The 26,849-nt window shown below is 41.9% G+C and overlaps 1 protein-coding gene and 1 long non-coding RNA gene across 3 annotated transcripts in view; one reads left to right on the top strand and one right to left on the bottom strand.

Annotated features, from left to right (window-relative positions):
- Window positions 1-9,159, bottom strand: part of LOC145524140 (uncharacterized) — a 76,451-nt gene extending 67,292 nt beyond the window's left edge. For both annotated transcript variants that reach the window (XR_014067255.1, XR_014067252.1), the window contains exon 1: window positions 8,980-9,159. This is a non-coding gene — a long non-coding RNA (uncharacterized LOC145524140). The remainder of the gene's footprint in view (window positions 1-8,979) is intronic.
- PLPP4 (phospholipid phosphatase 4) overlaps window positions 1-26,849 on the top strand; it is a 438,966-nt gene that overhangs the window by 94,765 nt on the left and 317,352 nt on the right. The gene's annotated exons all lie outside the window — the stretch shown is intronic.

Here is a 26,849-nt window from a genome sequence, read left to right as displayed (position 1 = left end):
TGTCCTGGAGGAGGAAATGGCACCCCACTCCAGTATTCTTGCCTGGAGAGTCCCATGAACAGAGGAGCCTGGCGGGCTACAGTCCATGGAGACACAAAGGGTCAGACATGACTGAAGCGACTTAGCACACATTTATTGGATTTGGAAGCATGAGAAACGCTGGCAGCCTGCTCCTCCTAGGGCCCTGTACCCCTTGTTTAGGAACTGAGGGGAGAGGAAGCCCTCTTCCTGGCCACAGCTGTCCAGAGTGGATGAGGGGGTGGGGGCTGAGCTGGGTGGGCAGGAGGGCAGGGATTGCGACTCAGGTGCCACAGATTCTCAATGTCTTAGCAAGTTGTAGTAGATTTTCTCGAGTAAGTGTTTCATTTGCTACATGCCTTTAGGACAATTTTCAGAGATTTTAAATAATTGTTTGTTTTCAAATAGATTTCACAAGTTAGGCTTGTTTCATTGAGAAGTAGGTCTGCAGAGCTCCTCACAGTGCTATCCCAGGAGGGAACGTCTCTCTACTATTGCCGTGTTCATTTTACAGATGAGACATGTGAGGCACAGAGAGGTTAAGTGACTTGCTTGAGGTTGCACAGTAGGTGGCAAACCTGGGCTACAAAACCATGCGGTCTGACTCCTAAGTCTGCACTGGGCTGAAAGGAAGGAAGTTTCCGCAGGAGATGGCACGCCCATGTCTTCAGGCGGAGGAGAGGGTCAGGAGTAATTCTTGGGAACGATAATAAGAACACTGATGCCCAGCCAGACACATTTGTGTGCTGAGGCCTGTGCCCCTCACGCTGACTTTCTCTGATCAGCCCCAGGGCATCCTCAGGGGAGCGCGTGCATGTCCCTTCCTGGCAGGCAGTGGAAATGGATTCTGCCTAAGCCAGTATTCCTGTGCCTCTGCCTGATGACAGGCACCTCACAGGAATCTCAGGTAGTTCTCTTTAATTGACATCTTTGTCTCTGCAGTCAGGAATCTGGGCTGAACAGAAGGTGGTTTAGTACAGATCTTTCAGGCCGGCCCTAACTGGCAGTCTACTCCTGAGATGCCTCCCTCTCCAGCCACCTCTCTGCTTGTCTCATCATCAGAAATGTCCCAGCCTGCGGCTTCGTCCCTCCTCCTGGTTCACAGCCTGCTCAGCAGTGAGCTTGCAGATCTGGGGCTGTAATGTGACGTGCATGTGCAGCATGTAATGTGATGTGCAGTAGTACCTTCCTGCAAACCCCAAATTCCCCAGTGAGAGGAGGCCAGTGCTGAGAATTCAAACCATAGTGGCTGCTAGAAAAGTCTTTTGGGGTGGGGGCAGGACTCTGTGGCCTCTGCCTGCCTCCCGGAGCATATGTTGCCTGGTTTATAGAGGCCTAGATGCCATCTTAGCAGCGTGTCCAAGGCTGAACTCTTGATCTTCAGCTCCAACCCTGTTCTTCCTACTGTCTCCCCTTCTTACTCTTTACACCCCTCTCTCCTTGCCACTTGTATCCAGTCCATCAACAAGTCTTCAAATCTGCTCCTTCCCTTCAGTTCCACTGCTGCCTTCATCGCAGGCCACCACCATCTTGCATCTAGACCAGGGGTCCCCAGACTTTTTGGCACCAGGGATTGATTTCATGGAAGGTGATTTTTCCATGAACTAGGGTGATGGGGGGATGGTTTGGGGATGATTCAAGCATATTACATTCACTGTGCACTTATTCCCTGGTGGCTCAGACGGTAAAGCGTCTGCCCACAATGCGGGAGACCTGGGTTCAATCCCCGGGTCGGGAAGATCCCCTGGAGAAGGAAATGGCAACCCACTCCAGTACTCTTGCCTAGAAAATTCCATGGATGGAGGAGCCTGCTGGGCTACAGTCCATGGGGTCGCAAAGAATCGGACATGACTGAGCGACTTCACTTTCACTTTATTTCTAACATAATGCTGCCCCTGATCTGACAGGAGGTGCCATTCTGTGGCCTGGAGGTTGATCTAGACCACCCAGTAGCCACCTAAGTGGTCCCCCAAGTGTGTTCTTGCCCCTCCCCATCTATCCTTTACCCAGCCGCTGATCATTAAAAAACATGAATCAGTTCATACCCTCCCTGCTTTCATGGCTTTCCAAAGCACGTAGAACACAATCTCAAATTCTTATCATGTCTTGAAAGGCCTGTGGCATCCGGGCCCTGGCCACCCCTCCAGCCTGGGCTGGTCCAGGTCTTCCTTGCTTTCCCTATCTTGCTCTCTTCTGCCCACACTGGCCTTATTTTAGTTTCTCTGCCAAGACCTTTGCATGTATTGTTCCTTCTCACTCACTGCTCTGTCCCTTCTCTCTCCCAGCCTCATTAATGCTCTCCTGCCAGGGGATCTTGAGTTTTAACAGCAGATGCCTTTTTTACTTTCTAATTAAAACTGCTTTGTGACTGTAGTTAATAAGCTTAGTGTCCTCTACCGTTTATCTCCAGGGTCTGTACCCGAGCTGTCTGAGATGTTTCAGACGTCCAGCTGGTCAGGTCATACATCGGTAGACGCACACAGTGCTTCAGTACCACTCTGATATGAGCTTGAAATGGCCCCTTAAGGAGCTTGAAATTGCTCCTTTACAGGTCTGAATATAGCACCAGCCTTTGACCTGTGCTTCTGGAAAGTCTTAAAGCATCTAAAGTTTTCATCAACTACATCAGCACCTTTCTTGCAGCTGTGCTTTCAGGGCTGGCCTGAGACCACGCATCACATTTTCACGTTTCTATTCTCATACTCTTTAATTTTTCCATGAGGGCTTCTAGAGTTTTTAATGATCAGATATATTATACTTGTGGGGGAAATCAGGTTACCTTCTCAATGACGTGAAAAGACAGAGCTGATTGCTTACTGAGCTGTTTGCCACGTGGATCAGCTGTATCAGCAACATCCCAGTTAGTATTGGGAGGTGGGAGACAGTCTGGGAAGGACTCCATCTCAAGTATTCCCCCACTGATGCTGGAAAGACTACCACCGAATAACTCCTCTGTGCAATGCACTGTTTGGTCCAGGGCCATTCTTTTTTTGTTGTTGTTTAATCTTATGCAAATGTTTCTTTGAGTGATAATCAAGTTTCAGAATTCTGTGCTTCCTTCTGGAGTGAGTTGGGCAGGTAAAGGCAGAGCTGTGAATGTTGGGCGTCCTTAAGGATGGAGACTGTGGTTGGGAGATCACCCTGCAGGGTGGGAGACTCTTCTACAGCTTTTCTAACCCCCGCTGTTCTAGTTTATCCAGGGTCAGCCTGCTTATATAATCATAGTGGCCGGGTAGTGCTTTTAGGAGGTGAGAACCCAAGTAGGTGTTCGTGCTGATCACTCACCGAGTTTAAGCATCCGCCTCAGCCTTGAGATGCCTGTTGTGTCTTAGGTGAGCCGAAGGCGGGCAGAGGAATTTCCACCTGTTACTTCCCAGGTCGCCGAGCCAGAGATGCGATCTTCCTCTGGGAAGGCAAGCAGAACTTTGACCTTCTCTGTTGGTTTATCCTTTGCTTCTCAGCTTTGGCAAGGATCCTAGATTGCCCTGAGTTGGTAGGGGGTGGCTGAGGTGACAGTATTACAATCTCAACTTGAAAACCTTCGTTAACCAAACTCAGAATACTTACAGTGTTTGCAGACACCACCTAGTTACCTTAGGTAAGTGAATCCACCCAAACCTTTGAGGCATCAATTTATCTTTATGGGTAAAAAAGTAGTATTTACTTCATACAGGGATTGTGTGAATTAAATAAGTTAGTAGATAGTAAGGGCTTAGTAAATGTTCAACAAATATTAACAGTACCACTCACACTGTTACTATAGCTTTTATTATGTAATTTGATATCATGCTCTAATTTTGTTATGGACATTTCCATATGCTTACATTTATGGTAGTTATAATATTTGTTTTGGTTGACTATTTCTAGTCAGATTTCTCATTATTCTAAGTAAAATTTAGAAAATTGTCTTAATATAAATCATAAAAAAGATTTAAAAATATTCCAGCATGATGGATTATTAGAGGTAAAAATGGGTACAGAAGTATAATGCTTTTGCCAACTTGCCCTTCCAAACTTGAGAATATCTATCTGACTATCCTTATTCATACACACCCACACACATCCCCACAAAAAAAAAAAAAAAGCAGAAATGTTGCAAGATTGGGTCACAAAATACTTTTCTTGTATTCTTAATGTATATTTAATTTATAATAGTTGTAAGATATCATTCCAAAGTATATTAGTTTTATTTGTTTATTGTTTGTCTTTTTCTTGACTTAGAGAAATGCATTATTATTATAAATTTTATATATTTATGTTTTATAAATTTTAATTCTTTGCAGTTATTTTCTCTAGCATTTTAATTATGCTTATAGAATATCTTTTGTCAAGTTTTAAATTTCTATGTGAGCACATAAGCCAGTCTTTTCGTTTATAGTTTCTAGGATTTGTATGTTTTTTTACTCCGCCAAGGTCATAAAAGCAGTGGTCTAGAGTTTTGGCTACTGTTTTTATAATCCATCTGAATTTTGTGCTTAGGTAGTGTGGGGTAGATATATTTTAATTTTTTCACAGATGGATGTTAGGTTTCTCCAGTGACAGTTACTGAATTGTCTGTTTCATCCCCATTGATACAAAGAGCCAACTATGGCTGATATGAAATGGATCTATTCCCAATCTTCTACTTAGTTTCCTTATTTGTTGCTGTCATTCAGTTGATAAGTCATATCTGAGTCTTCGTGACCCCATGAATGGCAACACGCCAGGCTCCTTTGTCCCTCACTATCTCCTGGAGTTTGCTCAAACTCATGTCCATTGAGTCAGTGATGCCATCCAACCATCTCATCCTCTGTTGCCCACTTTACCTTTTGTCTCTAATCTTTCCCAGCATTAGGGTCTTTTCCAATGAGTTGACTCTTCACATTAGGTGACCAAAGTATTGGAGCTTCAGTATCAGTCCTTCCAATGAATATTCAGGGTTGATTTCCTTTAGGATTGACTGGCGTGGTCCCCTTGTATATTTGTTTATTGCTGTCCTAGAGTTACACAGTTGTATTTTCTGTAACTTTATTAGCACATTTGGTAAGGAGATTGCTTTTAAAAGCTATTTTCTTGGAAATTCTTGGACAGTTAGATGTGAATTTTAGTATTAGCTTGATGTAATTAATTACTGGGATTTTGATTGGAATTAGTTTGAGTGCATAGGTAATTGTTTTTAAACTAAAATCGTAACAGTAGTAAATCTTCTCATTCAGAATCATTGTAATTCTTTTCTCTAGTAAAAAAAATTCTAGTTTAATCATTTTTGTTTTATATATTTTCTGATAAATTTATTCCTAGATATCTGATAATTTGATTTTCTTCTGAGAATGAAATCTTTCTCCAGATTTTCTTTCTCTGTTACAATAATTTTCCTTCTTTCTTTATTATTATTTTGGCGGTGCTGGCTCTTTGTTGCTGTGGGGGCTGCTTTCTAGCTGCGGTGCATGGTGTGGTGGCTTCTCTTGTTGCAGAGCACGGGCTCTAGAGTGTAGGCTTCAGTAGTTGTAGTGCATGGGCTTAGTGGCTCCGAAGCATGTGCAATCTTCCCAGATCAGGGATTGAAACTGTTGTCCCCTTCATTGCAAGGCAGACTCTTACCTATTGGACCACCAGAGAAGCCCCCCATAATTTCAAATTATCTTTCTAGTGACTCCATTGGCCTTGGATATGGCCACTTTCTGAAGTGTCCTCTAGTTCTAATGTTTGTAATTAATTCTCATGTTAGTTGATTTCATTGGATTTTCTAAGTTGATCAACACATTGTCTTCATTATGACATCTGCTCATTTTTCCAATACTAATATTGTTTCACCCCTTAATTCTTCTTGCATTGGCAAGGACTTCAAGTACGATACTGACTAGTACAGCCAGTGGTGGGTGTCTTCCTCTGATCGCTGATTTAATTAGATTTTCTCCAAAGGTGTCTTTTTTTTTTTCCTGGCCATGAGGCATAGCTTGTGTGGGCCTTAGATTCTTTGGAGTTGGGTCCAGCCATGTTATTAGTTTGGGCCAATGAGTTGGAAGTGGAACTAATGTCACAATTCTGGGCCAAGAATTTTATTGTTACAGCAACATATCCAGGGCTATTTCTTTCTACCTCTGACTTCCTGACCTGCAACATACAAAGCCGGCCTGGGCCCTTGAGTCACTGTAATGAGCATAGCCTCTTGTCGATCAGCAATGGAGCTTGAGCATTAGTGAGAAGATAAACTGTACTTGTTTATTTATTTATTTATTTATTAAAAAAATTTTGGCTGCACTCTGCGGCATATAGGATCTTAGTTCCTGGACCAGGGATTGAAGCTGTTTCCCCTGCAGTGGAAGCACAGACCACCACTGGACCACCAGGGAAGCTCCTCTATACACTTTCTTATTGGAATTTGGCTTCAGAGTTAACTTTGAAGAAATAATTTGGATTTTGAGATCTTTCTATACTTTTCAAATTTGTAACATTATTTATGAATTTTTAGTAGAGCTCACCTAATAAACATCTTTAAAGTATATTGTTGACTGCACTTTCAAATTCCTTCATAGTGTTTTGGCTAAATAAATTTTTCTACCTCTTAACTTTTATAATTTTTTTCTAGAACTGTGTTATTTATTACAGTTATTACCAGCAATATGTGATTAAGTTTATTCAAGTGAAGTAATATTTAAAAATTCAATTAATTGCAGTAATGATGTATCAATTGCTCTACAGTTATATCAATGTATGGCCAATGCTAACATATTTGACAGTGAAGATACAAAATATTTCCATCCTTGCAAAAGTTCTATTGGACCGTATCAGAAAATTTTGATTGAATTTTAATTTGAATTGGATATTCCACTTTTGGGCATATAATTATATGCAGTCTTTAAGAAAATGGCTCCAGATAAAGAGATTCAAGTTTTGTTCTTTTTTGCATTTCTAATGTTTATTCTCTCCCTTTTTTTTTTTTTACCAGTTAGAAATTAGAAATGCCAAGAGTTCTTCTCTTTTATTAGTCAAAGAATGTTGGTTTTGACTAAGTCTATGGAATTCCAGTTGAGCTATTTCAAATCCTAAAAGATGATGCTGTGAAAGTGCTGTACTCAATATGCCAGCAAATTTGGAAAACTCAGCAGTGGCCACAGGACTGGAAAAGGTCAATTTTCATCCCAATCCCAAAGAAAGGCAATGCCAAAGAATGTTCAAACTACCGCACAATTGCACTCATCTCACACGCTAGTAATGTTCAAAATTCTCTAAGCCAGGCTTCAGCAATATGTGAACTGTGAAATTCCAGATGTTCAAGCTGGTTTCAGAAAAGGCAGAGGAACCAGAGATCAAATTGGCAACATCCGCTGGATCATCAAAAAAGCAAGAGAGTTCCAGAAAAACATCTATTTCTGCTTTATTGACTATGCCAAAGCCTTTGACTGTGTGGATCACAATAAACTGCGGAAAATTCTGAAAGAGATGGGGATACCAGACCACCTGACCTGTCTCTTGAGAAACTTGTATGCAGGTCAGGAAGCAACAGTTAGAACTGGACATGGAACAAGAGACTGGTTCCAAATAGGAAAAGGAGTACGTCAAGGCTGTATATTGTCACCCTGCTTATTTAACTTATATGCAGAGTACATCATGAGAAACGCTGGGCTGGAAGAAGCACAAGCTGGAATCAGGATTGCTGGGAGAAATATCAGTAACCTCAGATATGCAGATGACACCACCCTTATGGCAGAAAGTGAAGAGGGAACTAAAAAGCCTCTTGATGAAAGTGAAAGAGGAGAGTAAAAAGTTGGCTTAAAGCTCAACATTCAGAAAACAAAGATCATGGCATCTGGTCCCATCACTTCATGGGAAATAGATGGGGAAACAGTGGAAACAGTATCAGACTTTATTTTTCTGGGCTCCAAAATCACTGCAGATGGTGATTGGAGCCATGAAATTAAAAGACACTTACTCCTTGGAAGGAAAGTTATGACCAACCTAGATAGCATATTTAAAAGCAGAGACATTACTTTGCCACCAAAGGTCCATCTAGTCAAGGCTATGGTTTTTCCAGTAGTCATGTATGGATGTGAGAGTTGGACTGTGAAGAAAGCTGAGCGCCGAAGAATTGATGCTTTTGAACTGTGGTGTTGGAGAAGACTCTTGAGAGTCGCTTGGACTGCAAGGAGATCCAGCCAGTCCATCCTAGAGAAGATCAGTCCTGGGTGTTCATTGGAAGGACTGATGTTGAAGCTGAAACTCCAATACTTTGGCCACCTCATGTGAAGAGTTGACTCATTGGAAAAGACCCTGATGCTGGGAAGGATTAGGGGCAGGAGGAGAAGGGGGACGACAGAGGATGAGATGGCTGGATGGCGTCACTAACTCGATGGACATGAGTTTGGGTAAACTTTTGGAGTTGGTGATGGACAGGGAGGCCTGGCGTGCTGCAATTCGTGGGGTTGCAAAGAGTCGGACACGACTGAGCGACCGTACTGAACTGAACTGATTGTTTAAAGCATTATATTCTAACTTTTATTACTAACCCTTTTTTACTCTTTGGAGTGTATTATTTTTTGGGTCTTTTCATCGAGTTGCTTGAGTCAGGTGTTTAGTTCATTTCCCATTAGTCTTTTCCTGGTTTCTAATAAATACTAGATTTTTGAGCTAAAAATATTTCTTAATATATTTGACTGCATCCCATGGGTTTTGATATGTAGTGTTTTCATTTTCATTAATCTATAAATAGTTTATAATTTCAGTTTGAAATCCTTCTTAACCAAGAATTATTTAAAACAGTTTAAAATTTTTAAGAAAGATTTATCGTTAATATTTAATTGTATTGCTTTCTGGTCAGGAAAAGTAGATTGTATAAATTTCAGTTTGGAGAGTTTCTTTTCCTAATAGCTTAGATATTATCTATTGTTTGGTGACAAATTACCCCCAAAACTTAGTAGTTTAGAACAACAAACAGTTATTATCTCAGAGTTTCTGAGGGTCAGGAATCTAGAAGGAGCTTACCTGGGTGGTTCTGTCTCAGGATCTCTCATGAGGTTTTGAGAGGCTGTTGGTAGGACTCCAGGCATCTGAAGATTTGATGGGGGTTGGAGAGCAACTTTCACAGTTCACTCACATGACTGTTGGCAGGAGGCCTCAGTTCCTCACCAGGTGGATTTCGTCATGTAGCAGCTGGCTTCTCCTAGAAGGAGGGTTCAGAGAGAAAGAGGGATAGCAACCCCAGACAGCCTTTTATGACCTCGTCTCTGACTTATAGCCATCACATCTTATTCTGTTCGTCAGAAGGGGATCACTAAGTCCAGTCTGTACTCGATGGGAGTAGACCACATAGGGTGAGGCTACTGGGAGGTGAAGACCACTGGGGACCATACTGGAGGCTGCCTGCCACAGTCAGGTACACATAATTTTTGGTACTGACTCATGTGGTTTGAGGGGCTTCCCTTGTGACTCAGCTGGTAAAGAATCTGCCTGCAATGCGGGAGACCTGGGTTCCATCCCTGGCTTGGGAAGATCCTCTGGAGAAGGGAAAGGCTACCCATTCCAGTATTCTGGCCTAGAGAATTTCATCGACTGTATAGTCCATGGGGTCGCAAAGAGATGGACACAACTGAGCAACTTTCACTTCTTCATGTGGTTTGAAAAGAATGTTTTTGTGTCTGTTTGCTGAGATGTGTGCCATGTAGGCAGGGATCTCACTTGTTAATTGTGTAAAGTCTTCAAAATTATTCCTGATTTTTACTTGCTTCATCAGCTGGCTTTGGTCTTGGATAAGGGTCTATCTCGGTGACTATTTTACGTGCAGTTGAAAAGATTGTGCATTCTACAGTTGTCAGGTGGGATATTCTAGAATTGTCAGTGAGGTTGAGTTGTTAGCTGGTGTTACTCAAGTCTTTATATCCTTAGTGATTTTCTGTCCATTTTTCCATCAGTTACTGAGAGGGGGATGACAAAATCTCCAGCCGTGATTGCGGATTCATTCCTCCCTTTAGCTCTGTCAGCTTTTGCTGCATGTGTTTTGAAGCTCTGTTATCAGGTGTGCTGCATTTAGAATTCTGTCTTGATGAATTGGCTACCTTATCATTATGAAATGATTCTCATTTCTCTGTAATATTCCTTGCCTATTTTTGCTGATTCTTATACTCCCTGTTAGCATGGCATAGACTTTTCCAACTTGTTGTTTTCTACCTGTTTGCATTTTGAAATCTTAAATTCCATTTCTAATAGCATATAGTTGGGGGTATGCTTTTTTATCCATACTGATAATTTCTGCATTTTCATTCTAATGTTTAAAATCAGTTGATGTAGAAACAGATGTATTGAAATCTATCACTGATTGTTGACTTGCTAGTTGTTTTCCTCTATCAGATTTTGTTTTACATATTTGAAAGCTAAGTAGTACTGTACCTTTTGAGTTAGAAACTGTATTTAGCTCCAGGTTATAGACTAAGGATTTATTTTTATTTTACAGAAAAGCAGTCTGAAGATGGTTATCCCGGCTTGATACCTGTTGTTGTCGTTTTAGTCACCTCAGTCGTGTCTGACTCTTTGTGACCCCATGGACTGTAGCCTGCCAGGCTCCTCTGTACATGGAATTCTCCAGGCAAGAATGCTGGAGTGGGTTGCCATATCCTTCTCCAAGGGATCTTTCTGACCCAGGGATCAAACCTGGATCTCCTGCACTGCAGGAGACTGATTCTTTACCTTCTGAGCCACCAGGGAAACCTAGGTAGGGAATAATCTGTCTCCTAGAGGTAGTGGCTTCTCTCTGTATCTGCTAGTCCTATGCTCTTTAAAGTCCTTTTCACTTCTTATTAGCTGGTCTCTTGCAAATCTAATCCCCTTTTATATGCCCTTCTGTTAACCATTTAACTTCAAATTACTGCATAATTTCTCTTTCCTGACTGTCCTCGGCTGATTGAATCTCTGATGGTTGTGATACAGATCTCCAGCATTGTGGAAAGAAGAGAGAAAGTGACAAGTGCATGGAATGGGAAGGAAACAAAGAAATGGCCTCTTTATTTCTCAAAGTCAGTTTCTGAGTGTAGGTCGTTTATCACAGAATATTGTTATTGATTTCAGATCTGCAATGGAAACCAGAACAAAGGGCCAGTCGGAGCTCGGCTCCTGGCTTCCACCTCCGCTCTTCTGCTCTCTTGTCCCAGGCTGCTGCTATTACTCCCAAATTTCTGTCTCCAGCTCTGATTATTCTTCTAGGTCTCTGCTCCACATCACCAGTCTCCTCCTGGAAACTTGAAAGTTCAATGCAAAACCATGATCTGGGCTCAGGTCTCAACTCTGTCACTCACTCCCCGCAAGACACTGGCCTCAGTTCTCTGGTTTGTAAAAGGGCAATAATATACCTGTCTCATGGAGCTTTCATGACAATTCCATGAGCTGACCTGTGGCAAGCTCTGAATAAGTGTGGTTATTTTAATCCTGGACATTTTTCATCTAAAATCAGCAGCCGTCATATTTACTCTCCTTGAATTTGTGGTGTTTTGATTAATGATCCCAGTTATTTGGATGTAAAAATAGTGTGTTTTCTGTCTCTGTCCTCCCTATTCAATTAGCCTCTGAACCAAAACATTCTCTTCAACAGCTCTTACCTTCCTCCTCCCTTACTATTCCCTCCTTCACCAGCCTGGCTTATGCCTGATCTATTTCAGTAACTTCCACGGGTTATCCATCATTTACTCCCCTCCCCCGCCCCGGTCCCCCATTTTGCACGGCATAGGGACATGCACGACACAGGGACATTAATCTTTCACATCTTCCCACGCTCAGCCATCTTGTTGTCTTCCAGTTGCCTCAAGGAAACTACCTAGACTCTTCAACTTGGCATCCAAGGTCCTGATTCATTCCCTGACCTTTATTTGTATCTCTACCTAAGTCTTCCACTTTGAGTAACAGTTTGCTTTCTGCTTCTCCGTGAAGGCATGGTGCTATCTTTTTCTTTTCTTAAGCTGTCGCCTCTTCAGCCTAGCTAGAAAGTCCTTTTCCTACCTCCTCTTTGCAGCTCCTGTCCTTTCCTATTTCTGTGCGTTCTGTCCTGTTCAGCCACAGTCTACCAGCCTTCTTATCACCTGAGAGGAGAAAGAGTGTTGTTCCTCCATGGTGGAGTTTTCCGTGGATACCCTTTTACACAGCTGTCCATTTTCCTGACACATTTCATAGAACATTCACGCTCACAGCAGAAATAGTGTTTCAACTTTGTGTCTTGCATAGCACCTCACTCATTTTTGGTGTGCTATACAAATTAGGTTGAATTAAAATGTTCTCTGCATCACATTGATGTTTAATCATTTGATCGAAACATTGTTTCCCTCAGTATTTGTTTATTAATAATTCAATAATTTGCTATCCTTTAAGCAGTAGCACTTCTGGTAGTCTTGAATGAAAATATAAAAATTGGGGAAACTGCTTGATTTTGTTATCCCTTTTGTGAATTAGGAAAAGTTTATTAACCTTTAAAGCATTTAAGTCAAAATCACAAAATGCCTGGGCTCTAAAAGGCAAAATTTGAAAGTCAATGGTATAGATATAGATTAAAAGTAAAAAGGGATTGATAATTGCAGAAAATATATATAACGATATGAGGTAAAATGCATGCGTGCGTGCTAAGTCGCTTCAGTCGTGTCTGAATCTTTGCGACCCTATGGACTATAGTCCTCCAGGCTTCTCTGTCCATGGTATTCTCCAGGCAAGAATACTGGAGTGGGTTGCTATTTCTTTCTCCAGGGGATCTTCTGGACTCAGGGATTGAACCCGGTTCTCTTATGTCTCTCCTGCATTGGCAGGTGAGTTCTTTACTATTAGCACCATCTGGGAATCCCCAGGTAAAATGAATTAGTATCAAGGAATTTTGGACTTGTGGCAGCAGAGGCCTTTGAATTGCTACAGAGACATTCGGAAAATTGCGTATTTGTTGTTGTTGTTGTTCAAGTCGTGTCCTACTCTTTGTGAGTCAGGCTGCATGTGGTGCAGACCCCATGGACGGCAGTGCGCCAGGCTCTCTGTCCTCCACTGTCTCCCAGGAGTTTTCTCAAATTCATGTCCCCTGAGTCAGTGATGCTATCTAACCATGTCATCCTCTGATACCACCTTCTTCTGCCCTCAATCTTTCCCAGCATCAGGGTCTTTTCTAGTGAGTTAGCTCTTCACATCAGGTGGTCATCTAGAGGGCTATATATTTATGTCTAATAATCCATTTACTTAAGAAAGATCCTAAAGGAGACCAGTCCTGAAAATGCATTGGAAGGACTGATGTTGAAGCTGAAGCTCCAGTAATTTGGCCACCTGATGTGAGGACCTGACTCATCTGAAAAGACCTTGATGCTGGGAAAAATTGAAGGCAGGAGGAGAAGGGGACGGCAGAGGATGAGATGGCATCACCGACTCAGTGGACAAGAGTTTGGGTAAACTCCAGGAGCTGGTGATGGACAGGGAGGCCTGGTGTGCTGCGATTCATGGGGTTGCAAAGAGCAACTGAACTGAACTGAAGGCAGGTTTACATCTAGATGGTTACCGTTTGTAAATATGAAAGTTACCATTTGCAAATGAGAAGCAATTCCAAGGCTCAGCACCTTTAGCAATGTTACTGCAGGCAGGAGGAGAGGGCCCTGGGTTCCTGCTGACTGTGAATGCATCCTGATTGAAAGGGCATGTGGTCTTTGTCTCAGAAGAGATAAAGCTGGGCAAATCTCATCTCTTATCAGGCCTTTGAATCTACTCTTAGTCTGACTTTCCAGATTGATCTTCACCTTCTGAGATGAATAGGAAGGTACCTGTGGTGATTTTGATTAGTAAAATAACACCAGATAACTTCACAAATTTAATTTTATTAGAAGCTCATAGATTTTCATAGAGAAGTCTGGATTTGAGTGATTATTTTAGAAATCCAAATGAGACTCCATAATTCTTGTTATAAACGGCTTCTGTGCTCAGTGGGCTTCCCAAATGGCACAGTGGTGAAGAGACACAGGTTCAGTCCCCCTATGTTGGGAAGATCCCCTGGAGAAGCGAGTGGCAGCCCCCTGCAGTATTCTTGCCTGGAAATTCCCACGGACAGAGGAGGCTGGCAGCTGTAGTCCATGGGGTTGCAAAGAGTTGCAAAGAGTTGGACGTGACTGAGCACAAGCATGAATGAATGAATGTGCTCAGTACCAACTATGATGCTGATGACTGGCCTTAGAAAAGTCTTTAAATTATATTGAGATCCAGCCAAAGATGGGAATGCTTCAGTCAAAATCTCAGCAGGTTGAATTTGCTTACTGGACTAGGGCAAGGCTCCTTGAGACTTAGGGCAACTGGGGCATCTGCCACCATGATGAACCCTTTATTTCTATCCAAAGAAGAGACCAAAACCAACAGAAGGGAGAGAATAAACCAGGCTCCAGGGAAAATTCTTCCCTGTACAATTTTTTTTTTGGGTATTATCACTGAATTTATACCCATGGAGATGGGCGTTATGGTTATAAATGGCAAGATTTTTTGGAAAGTCTTTCTAAAACCTTGATGAGCCAAGAGAAGAAAGCGTCTCTAGGAGCCATTTGAAATGTTGAAGTATGTATCAGTAAATATTGAGCATGATTATAAAATTCAAGCATATAAGTTACCAAATCTGGCTTTTGAATTATAACTGAAGCTCATTCAATAGATCAAACAAGTCAAGCGTACACTGATGAAAACACATAAAACTCTCATAAAATGCAGTCTGGGTGCCAGAACTTAGTCAATGAATGGCTCCCATGAGGGAGCTGCTTGGGCTCCAGGAATCTCATGCACAGCCCTGTCCTGGGACATTTTCATCAGTCATCTGTGTAGGGTGAGAAGTCATTATTAATACTTCATAACAACTCAGTTTTCTTGCCCATTCATTACTCAACTGGGCCCTGGAGGGGTGAGCAAAATGTGGCTCCTGCCCTCCAGTAATACATGTCTAGTGGGGAAGATGGTATGGAGACAAATCACTGCATCACAGCCCAGTAAATACTGAAATGATGGGTTTCAAGAGAGCCTGGAGAATAGACAAGAGAGGTGAATCACAGCAGGCTTCCCAGTGGAGGTGGCACTTAAGGAGGTGACATTAAGTCAGCAATTGCCTAGGGACCTTCATGAAATTAGTGGAAAGTTGAGTCAAAAGCTATGAAGATTTATAGAATCATCACCTCAGAAGTTATTTATTCATCTTATAAGTGGGAAAAGTGACTCAGAGAGTGATTAATGCAAGTTCACAAGGCTCAGTCTCAAACCCCTTCATTCTCTCCATAGTCTGTGCTTGGTTGCTGTTCAGTTGCTCAGTTGCATCCCACTCTTTTCTGGACCCCATGTACTGTAGCCCACCAGGCTCTTGGGATGCCCATGGGATGTCCCAGGCAAGAATACTGGAGTGGGTTGCCATTTCCTTCTCCAGAGGGTCTTCCTGACCCAGGGATCGAACCCATGTCTCCTGCATTGCAGGCAGATTTTTTACCATCTGAGCCACCAGGGAAGTCTCAGTCTGTGTTAGGAATCCATAAAATAGGACCTTTTCTTCTCAACCGCTCTACTTTATTTATTTATTTTTTTGAAACTAATAATTGATTTAAATTCAGCAAGTTGGCATCATGGACAGAGAACAAAAGGAAAACAAATGCAGTCTTGAGTTGTATGCTAGTTTCCTATTGCTGCTGTGACAAATTATGACAGAGTTGATGGCAAAACAGCAGGAATTTATTTTCCCATGGAGGCCCTGTGAAGTTCTGGGAGGCCAGAACTCTGAAATTGGTATCACTGTGCTGAAGTCAAGGCATCTGCAGGGCTGGGCTCCCTCCTAAGGCTTCAGGCTGGTGCTGCTTCTAGCTTTTTGGTAACTGCCTACATTCTTCCATGAGGGATGGAAACTGAACTCTAGAAACTTTGGGATGCCAAGGGAGTTTCACTTGCTCTGGAAGAACTTTGGGGCATCACAGATTTTTTGGGGGAAAAATGACAGGATTCAGTATGTTTTCCACAAAAGTCTGCATGACCATTTAAATAAATGTTATTGCTGAGCAGGAGACCTGGGTTCGATCCCTGGGTTTGGGAGGGTCCCTTAGAGAAGGGAATGGCTACCCATTCCAGTATTCTTGCCTGGAGAATTCCAGGGACAGGGGAGCCTGGTGGGCTACAGTCGGACATGGCTGAGCGACTAAAACACACACACACATACAGTCACTGAGCAAATGACTGATACAAAGTATTAAGTATATTTGGAAGTACTAGGAATTGCCTGTTATCAAAACGATTTTTTTTTTTGGTGTCACAAGAGGACTTTCAAAAAACCGATTTCCTGAAGCCATGAACAATTTCAATTGAAAATCCATTTATGTAGAAAGAACTATTTAAAACAATATAGGCATACCTCAGATAGTATGAGTTCAGTTCCAGACCACCACGATAAAGCAAATATCACAATAAAGCGAGTCATATCAATACTTTGGTTTTCTAGATCATATAGAAGTTATGTTTACACTATATGGTAGTCTGTGCAGTAGCATTCCATCTAAGAAAACAGTATACATACCATAATTTTAAAATATTTTATTGCTAAAAAATTCTAACCATCATCTGACCATGTGCATTCTCATTGGCTCAGTCATGTCTGACTCTTTGTGACCCCATAGATTGTAGCCCACCAGGCTCCTCTGTCCATGGGATTCTCCAGGCAAGAATACTGGAGTGGGTTGCCATTTCCTTCTCCAGGAGATCTTCCCAACCCAGGGATTGAACTGGCATCTCCTGTGTCTACTGCACCTGCACGAGGATTCTCTTACCACTGAGCCACCTGGGGGGTTGCCACAGACCTTTGATTTAAAAAAAGAAAAAGGATTTGCAAGGCACAGTAAAGGAAAAATGCAATGAAAGGAGATATGCCTGTGTATGTCTAGATATAAAATATATATAACTCTATATAACTTCATCTACTAAAAGCAATACATATATACATTTGTTGTTACAGAGGATTTCAAACCTAGTCTTCTGTATGGAACTCCTCACTGCTGTTTCCATCTTATCCAAATAAAATGACTCATACACTATATGCCCGGGGCTCTGTAGGACACAGTGTCCCTTAGAGCAGTGATTTGGAATAATCTGTGTTGTCCCTCGGGCCACACATCTGGAGGACAATGGGAAAGTGAGAGGACTTGGACCTTGGCTAAGAGACAGTTCCTAAGTGTCCCCAGTCCTGGTCTAGAGACCAGTGTCCTGGCCACAGTGTATTCGTACAGTTGTGTCTGGTTAGACTCAGATTTCAGCTGTAGAATGGTCAACAGTGAGGACCAGCTGTCAGCAGTGGGTAGACAGCCTACTAGCATCACCCAGGTCCCCGGTGATGCTCTACTGGCATTACTATATCTGTGCAGAAGTCAGCCACGCTTTGGGAAGGCACAGCTCCTGAGCCCAAGGGGTGTAGTCCACTTTCTTGTTGAACTTTTTACTAAAGTATCACATACTTATAGGTAAGAGCACACATTCTCAATGTCCAACTCAAATTTTTTTCTAAGCGTATCACCCTTTCTTGAGTGCCCTGCTCAAATAAGACATTACTGTCACCAAAAGTGACTCTTTTGGTCCCCTCCGGTGACTATCCCCCAACAGGAACCACTCTCCTGAGTCTTGACAGTGCAGATTAGAACAGTTTGGCCTGCTTTTGTACAGCCTGTAAACACAAGCGTGCCCTGGGCACTCTTGGCTGTCTGGCTTCTCTTGTCAGTGGTGTGCGTGTGAGATTCACCTGCATTGCGGTGGCTGCGATTTGTTCGTTCTCACCATGGGTGAGACATCCACTGGTGAGTGTGCGTGCTTAGTCGCTCAGTTGTGTCCGACTCATGCGACCCCGTGGACTGTAAGGAGGACTCCTGCATTGTAGTCAGACTCTTTACCAACTGAGCTACAAGGGAAGCCCTGCCATCGTGTATGACTAAGGTCAACTTTAGTAGATGCTCGGTCCTAAAGTTCGTGGGAGCACAAATGAGACCCCTCGGCAGCATTAAATGTAAAGGGAGTGAAGATGAGAAGTAAGCCTGAAGGATGAATTCTTTTCTCCTTTCTTATTGTGCAGAAGTTTCCATCCCTTTTGCTAATAATTCCTGAGCACTTACCTGTGCCTGGACTCCACATGCCATTATCTTGTTCAGTCTTCACAATAACCCTATGACTCAGGTACTACTTCTTTTTTTAAAAAAATTATTTATTTATTTGGCTGCGCCGGGTCTTAGTCGTGGCATGAGGGATCTTTGATCTTCATTGTAGTGTGCAGGGCCCTTTAACTGAGGTGTGTGAACCCTTAGTTGTGGCTTCTGGGATCTAGTTCCCTGACCAGGAATCAAACCCCGGGCCCCACTGTGTTGGGAGTGTGGAGCCTTAGCCACTGGACCACCAGGGAAGTCCCTCAGATGCTATTTCAAGTCTCCATCTTTTAGATGAGAAAGTAGAAGCTACTGCTAATGGTGCCAGATTCAAACGTGGCTGTTAACTTTTACGTATATGATGTTGCCTCTCATTCCATCTATGCTACTTAACAAGCCCAGGAGTATCGTTCCTTGGAAGAGTCCAAGGTATATATATACCAGTGAGCCTTCCTCTTTATATGTCCTCCCAATATCCTTAAATGTGTCCATGTGAAAATGAAATGGAAGTCAGGGTAAGTTTAATTTAGTCACTCATTCAGCTTATGTCAATTTTTAAAAATAGAGAATTAAAACTATGACGTGATCCCATGGAACTTTTCTTTCTAACTTTCAGTCTGTTGTCCATTACAGCCACCATTCAGTTTTCTGCATGTACGCTCTAGGATGATGGACATTAAATTGTCCTGCCAGTTTTATTACTCAGTAGCACATGGGTGAAAGGAAGCCTTCACCTGCCCTCTGCATCTTGGGGAAAATTTGCCTTATGGTATTTTGAGCTGGGAAGTGAAAAGATAATTACCTGCCTATTAGAGTTGATAAAAATGAGTGCAAATATTTCAGTGGTGCCTGTTTGATAAACAAGCCACTGAGGAGCTTTCTGGAGTTGGGCAAAAGTCACACTTTCCTTGATGCAGTTAAAGTGGAATTATGCTTTAGGCTTGTTTATTAAAAAGCTTGCAAGGTCTAATAGGTTGTAGTAGGCTGCAATATCTCCTACTGCACAATAGTGTCTGGATGGTTCTTGCAAATGTAACATGTAATTGGTGTTTAAAAGAGGCAGTAGTTTCACAGGTGTATTGTGGGATAGACTAGCCTAGTTAAGGATCCTAGGAGTCCTGTAAGAGAGTGGAAAGACAGATGTGGAAAGAGCCTATAAAATGTGTGCTATTAAGCAGGTTGATGCCATGAGCATCTGAACTTGATCTACTGGGCAGTTCTGACCCCACGTCATTATCTGCACAGAGTCCTGAGCTGAGTTATTTACCAGCTCCCATTAGTCATTAGTTGAGAGTTTTGAGGGGGCATCAGCTCCCCAGCACACCTGACCTTCTGTATGAAGCAGCCAGAGAAAGCCCCCAGGGGATCACTTCAGGTGCAGACAGGAGGATGCCTTTGGGGTGGTGTGTGCAGGAATCCACAGCCCCTATAGACCTGGGCAGATGGACTTGTCTCAGGACACCACCCAGCAGCTACAGTTGCCTGGACCAAGGGTGCCCTGACCCAGGAGGAGGCAACACTGGTGGCTGAGAAAATGGAATTCTTCGGGGATTTGAATAAGTGACAGAGAGACACGGTCAGGTGATGCTGGACAGGGGTCTCCCAGGGGAGGGGGAGCCGGATGGGAGACCACAGGAAGACAAAGCCCCTCATACCTGCTTCCAGGTGGAAGTTATAAATGTGTGAATAAATGGGGGTACTCATGTGTTTGCACTGTCAAGCTTTTGCATGCTTGCAGTTTTAGAGCACGTATCTATCGGCATGTCAGCCCAGTATTCTGGCTTGGGTTCCTCTCAGGGGCTTTGTTGCTTATTTCTGTCAGGATTTTGCATAGGTTCTCTGAAAGGTCCCGGCTTTACAGAGGTCAGCAGGAACAGAATAGATTCTCTGGGGATATTTGTCCCCATACTGAGCTGTTCCCTCGATGTAAATAGAGCTGTGGTGTGGGCTTTTGAGAACGGTCTGAGTGCTTCATGTGTTCTCATAAACCATTATGTGGCACCTAAATGATCTGAAAAACAGACTCTACTTTCTAAAGATCAGAAAATAATTTGTTTTCCGTGGTTGAAGTCCAAAGAGCCCTGAACGAGGGCTCCAAAGGTATGACCTTAGCCCCGATTTTGTCACTGGCCACTTAGTGGTGTGGCAAGACCCTCCAGCTCTCTGCGCCCCACTTTTCCTTATGCAAAACAACAGCAGTGAACTAGATTTTTAGTTTCTTTTCTAGCTCTCATGTGTGATGATTCTTTAATTCTGATGCTTTCCTTAGCCATAAAAACCTCACCCAGGAGAACTGAGTGCTGAGTAAATGCAAGATATGGGCTGTTGGATACACATACCATCAAAAAAGAACAAAAGGATATTATGGAAAGACACAACCCTTAGGTCCTCCAGGAGTTAATGATGTGGCAAAATTACTGTGTCTGTATCTATTTAGAAATAAATACATTCACTGGCCAAGGAGCTAATGGATCTGAAACAAATTTACGCACACGAGAAGCATGTTATTTATTCCCGAGGACATGGAAAGGTGCTCATTACTGAACAGTGATGGAGGAATTATTACTAGTATGAAATCCATCAGGAGACCACATTTGATGCAATATGCTTACAGTCTTGTTAAATTGCTCAGATTTCAAAGATGTTATGGAGAAAACAGTCTCTTGGGTTTTTCCTCCTCCCTGTTTTTTGATTATTACATGGCTCCTGAGTGGGGAAGATCTCCGATAGGGTCATTACACACCTAATTTGGGTCATATCAAGATGGGCATGAAATAGTTAACGGTAAAAGCATAGGTTGCTGCACCCCTGGTCATGATCAAACAACGTGATCAAACTAAGGGCATTATTGAGTCCATGAATTCTTTTGTGGGGTTATATATAATTTGGATGTTCACTCCTGCCAAAGACCAAGGATACAGAGAATAGGTCTTTAGTCAGACAGAGAAGCTGGTTTCAATGAGAAGCACGTGTTTTACAAAGCTCCCATTAACCGATTCAGTAGCTGTAGAGATCCTTCAAGTGGGGATGCTAAGACTAGAGAAAAGTTAGTTCATAATGACTTCGTACTTGAAGTCTGAGCTTTGAGCAACTGAAATCAGGGATGAAGCATTTCTGACAGCGGTTGTGAAAAAGCCCAGCTACAAGGAAGAAACTGTCAGAACACAGACCAGAATGGTGACATGGATCTTTTTCTCCCTTCCTTCCTTCTTTCTATCCATCCATCCATCCTATTTGATGATTCATTTTCAGACATGTTAGGTTTGCATTTCCTCTGACACATTCAAATAGAGATGACAAATAGCTATAAAATAGCTACTACTGCCCTTTGGTGAGGGCCTGTCAAACAGTGTAGTGCGGTCCAAGCTTCTTGAAAGTTTACTCTTTACCAAGCCACATTATCCCTACTTCTTAGAAAAAGGGACAGAAACTTACAGAGGTTAGATAGCTTGCTTCAGTCACATAATCAGGAAGGTGGCAAACCCAAGTACTTTTTTAAGAAGGATTTTTGTGACATTTTATTGTGCATGCGTGCTAAGTTCCTTTAGTTGTGTCCAACTCTTTATGACCCTACAGACCACAGCCCCCCAGGCTCCTCTGTCCATAGGATTCTCCAGGCAAGAATCCTGGAGTGGGTTGCCATGCCCTCCTCTAGGAGATCTTCCCAACCCAGGGATTGAACCCACGACTCACTCTTCTCCTGCATCGGCAAGCGGGTTCTTTACCACTAGTGCCACCTGGGAATTTTATTGTAGAAGGCTTCAAGCATACACAAAATAGAAAAATAATATAATGTGTAGTGTCACCCACCTTGAACAATTATCAGGTTATCTTGTTTTATCTATACCTGCCATTACATTATTTTGGTAGCAAATACCACTTCATATGTAAATATTTCAATGTGTCTCCAAAAGATAAATGTTCATAAACTAACTCCAATCCATTATCATATCTCCCCAGATTAACAATAATTCCTTATCAACAAACATCCAGTGAATGGATTTCCCATTATCTCATACTTAAAAATTTTGTTAAAATCAAGGTCTAATAGGGTCTGCATGTTGCAATAAACTGATATGTCTCTTGTCTGTTTTAATCCATGGTTTTTCATCTCTTTTTCTCTTACAAATTGTTGAAGAAACACATGAAAATTCGCTTCTCTAGTTTTCTTCCTTTTTTCTCCTCACAGGGAACTACTTTCAAGTATTTGCTGTTTTGCTTCTAAGAACTTGTAATCACATAGAGACATACACACATAAAAAGTACGTATAGCTCATGTGTATTTATGTGTTCATTGTTGCTCTCTATATGTTGGAGAATAAAGATCCACCTAATTGCCATATGGTAATTCCATGGCAGAGATTGCTATATTACAATGTATCCCAGTGATGTGCATTTAGATTTTACTTGTTCCTCTGACCCTGACTTTGGAGCATAGTTGGAAAGGCAGGCTCAAGATCTTTCTGTTCCATTGTCATGGACATGATAGAAATAATAGCCATCAGTATTTGTCAAGTGCTTTATTCTTTACTCAGTATTTTCATCCTTCATTTCTGATAGAACTTTGTGACTTTTGGAGTTAAAAAAATATTTCTCTTAGTCTTGGAGAGTAGACTTGGTATAGGAATGAAAATTCTATCTTAGATTTATCATTGTTCCAATTTATTTTAAAGCATTTATCTACCCAATGTGCAGTGGTATCAGTAGTTCGTGGGTGGGACCCTCCTGTGGGAAAGATGTACTGCCATCCAAGGGCACAGAGGGTAGGTAAGGATCAGGCAGTGAGACGTACAAGCCAGCAACACAGGGCAAGGCAAAGGCTGGTCATGTTTGGCAAGAGCCAAGGAAGGAGATGGTTTACTCTTGGGGAGCTTAAAGACACACAGGTCTAATCAGTTCAGGAGCCAAAGCTGGGAAAACTGAGACTCTACCTCTCTTAAACTCTTACTGTAGGGCTGCATTTTACCCCTACTGCCTCGCCCCCCGCCCCCAACCAGGGTCTCGGAAGCTGTTCCCATGATCCATTTTGGTCCACCGGATGGTACCTGCAGTGTGCAAGGAAGAACAAGAGTTAGTCTAAAGTTTAGTTCTTTGGCCCATTTTTTGATTGGGTCGTTTATTTTTCTGGAATTCAGCTGCAGGAGTTGCTTGTATATTTTTGAGATTAATTGTTTGTCTGTTGCTTCATTTGCTATTATTTTCTCCCATTCTGAAGGCTGTCTTTTCACCTTGCTTATAGTTTCCTTTGTTGTGCAAAAGCTTTTAATTTTAATTAGGTCCCATTTGTTTATTTTTGCTTTTATTTCCAATATTCTGGGAGGTGGGTCATGGAGGATCCTGCTGTGATTTATGTCGGAGAGTGTTTTGCCTATGTTTTCCTCTAGGAGTTTCATAGTTTCTGGTCTTACGTTTAGATCTTTAATCCATTTTGAGTTTATTTTTGTGTGTGGTGTTAGAAAGTGTTCTAGTTTCATTCTTTTACAAGTGGTTGACCAATTGTCCCAGCACCACTTGTTAAAGAGATTGTCTTTTCTCCATTGTATATTCTTGCCTCCTTTGTCAAAGATAAGGTGTCCATAGGTGTGTGGATTTATCTCTGGGCTTTCTGTTTTGTTCCATTGATCTATATTCCTATCTTCGTGCCAGTACCATACTGTCTTGATGACTGTGTCTTTGTAGTAGAGCCTGAAGTCAGGCAGGTTGATTCCTCCAGTTCCATTCTTCTTTCTCAAGATTGCTTTGGCTAAACAGACATTTCTCCAAAGAAGACATGCAGATAGCTAACAGACACATGAAAAGATGCTCAACATCACTCATTATTAGAGAAACGCAAATCAAAACCACAATGAGGTACCATTTCACGCCAGTCAGAATGGCTGCTATCCAAAAGTCTACAAGCAATAAATGCTGGAGAGGGTGTGGAGAAAAGGGAACCCTCTTACACTGTTGGTGGGAATGCAAACTAATACAGCCACTATGGAAAACAGTGTGGGGATTCCTTAAAAAACTGGGAATAGAACTGCCATACGACCCAGCAATCCCACTGCTGGGCATACACACCGAGGAAACCAGAATTGAAAGAGACACGTGTACCCCATTGTTCATCGCAGCACTGTTTACAATAGCCAGGACATGGAAGCAACCTAGATGTCCATCAGCAGACGAATAGATAAGGAAGCTGTGGTACATATACACAATGGAATATTACTCAGCCATTAAAAAGAATACATTTGAATCAGTTCTATTGAGATGGATGAAACTGGAGCCCATTATACAGAGTGAAGTAAGCCAGAAAGAAAAACACCAATACAGTATACTAATGCATATATGTGGAATCTGAAAGATGGTAACGATAACCCTATATGCGAGACAGAATAAGAGACACAAATGCACAGAACAGTCTTATGGACTCTGAGGGAGAAGGTGAGGGTGGGACGTTCTGGGAGAATAGCATTGAAACATGTATATTATCATATGTGAAACAGAACACCATTCCAGGTTCGATGCATGAGACAAATGCTCAGGGCTGGTGCAATGGGATGACCCAGAGGGATGGGATGGGGAGGGAGGTGGGTGGGGGGTCCAGGAAGGGGAACACATGTAAACCCATGGCTGATTCATGTCAATGTATGGCAAAAACCACTACAATATTGTAAAGTAATTAGCCCCCAACTAAAATAAATAAATTTATTTAAAAAAAAAGAAAAAAGAGTTAGTCTAAAGTACTAACAAGCCTGACTGGTATCATACTCATATTGTTGTATTAGAGTGAACCATATGAGATTGCCAGCATGTCTACTTTTGACCTACAAAAATATCAAGTTTGTTGTTGTTCAGTTACTGAGTCATGTCCGACTCTTTGCGACCCCGTGGACTGTAGCACGCCAGGCTTCCCTGTCCTGCACCATCTCCTGGAGTTTGCTCAAACTGATGTCCATTCAGTCAGTGATGCCATCCAACCATCTCATCCTCAATCATCCCCTTCTCCTCCTGCCTTCAATCTTTACCAGCATCAGGGTCTTTTCCAACGAGTCTGTCCTTCGCATACGTATATATGAATGTATACACACAGTGGGATGTTTGTTATTCAGCCTTAAAAAGAAAGGAAATGCTGACACATACTATCACATGGTTGAACCTTGAGGACATTATGCTGAGTGAAACAAGCCATTCATAAAAAGACAACTCTTCTATGATTCCACTTATGTGAGATTCTTAGGGTAATCAAAATCACAGAGACAGAAGGTAGAATAAATAGTAGTTGCCATGGGAGAGGGGATGGGGAGTTACTGTTTAAAGGCTCATAGTCTTAATTTTACAAAATGAAGAGTTATGGAGATGGACAGTGGTAGTGGTTGCACAACATTTTAAATGTATTTAACACCACTGAACTGTATGCTTATATCATTAAGATGGTAACTTTTGTTCGTGTATTTTACAATAAAAATCAGAAAATGCTCCAGATATCATATTTAGTATATTTATAAGTACAAGGAATTAGTTAAACCATGGCCTGGCCTTTTTCCCCTAGGTATAAATAGACTAGCTATTTTACCTAATAAATAGAGTGAATTTAAGGAATGGAAAAGACTGAGTTGTCACATTTATTCTCTGGAGTTAATAATTCTGAAGTGCTAGAAATGCTTACAAATAATTGGTACTTGAGTAGTTTATTCTTTCTGTAACTATGAAGGAAACGCTGAAGGAAAACCAGCTTAGCTGTTGCCTGTAAAATGGGAATGACACCTACCTGTGGTATAAGAATATGTGCTGACAGAGTCAGACAACAGTAACATCATGAATGTATCAGTAATGGAAAAATAATTTAAATCTGAATTGCTCATTAAAGAGACTCTGCCATAAAGGAAATTATTAAATCAAACTCTCTGAGCAGGTGATGATAACAGCATTTAAAAAACCCTTTGAATAGACAAAATTCTTGAAAGATGATAAAAACATGCTAAGTGTATTATTCATAGACTTCTGGAGACATCATTAAAAGTGTTTCAGGTGATATTAATGTTGCGGACTGAAATTTCACAAGAGGTAAGAGGTCAAAATGGACTGTATTTGTGTTGCAGAACACATTTATGTCTTAATGAAGTCTCAGAGGTCATATGAGAAAATCTACCAGCCTGTGGTGCCTTTTTGTTTTCTTTCAGGCTCTGAGTTTCTGGGTGGTTTTTCTCTCTCATTGACCCATCCAGTCTCTGCCTTCTGCGTATGGAATAGAGTTGTTTCCCAGCCTCTGTCTCTTTCTCTTTCAAACTATTGTCTACACTAAAGTCAGAATGACTTTAAATAATATAATTCTGATTATTACTCCCTGATACTGTGGTTCATACCCACACAGCACACTTAAAGCCTTTACCTCTGAATCGGACCTTCTCTCCTCTTGCAGTAGAGAGAGGGGGTGAAAGAGCCTGGTCTGCAGAGTCAGACTGCTGTGTCACGCGTGTGAAGAGCTCATGCCTGCCATGAGGGAAGGATGCTGTATGATTTAGCTGTCACAAGGGTCTGGTTCTGGCCTATCTCCAGCCTCATTTCCATACTTGACCCCCTCTACATAACCCATCATCATCTTTATACCTCCTAGACATTTATTATTTCACTTAACCTTTGTGACAACCCTTGGGGCTAGATCTTAAAAATTAACTTCTTTTTATAGTGAGTTCTGAGGTTCATACCACATGGGAACCAGCTGGGATGTTTTACACTTGATCT

Source organism: Giraffa tippelskirchi, chromosome 2 (assembly GCF_054371585.1).
Source record: "Giraffa tippelskirchi isolate mGirTip1 chromosome 2, T2T-mGirTip1v1.2.pri, whole genome shotgun sequence".
Classification (NCBI taxonomy): Eukaryota; Metazoa; Chordata; class Mammalia; order Artiodactyla; family Giraffidae; genus Giraffa; species Giraffa tippelskirchi.
This window is presented reverse-complemented; position numbering and strand designations above follow the sequence as displayed.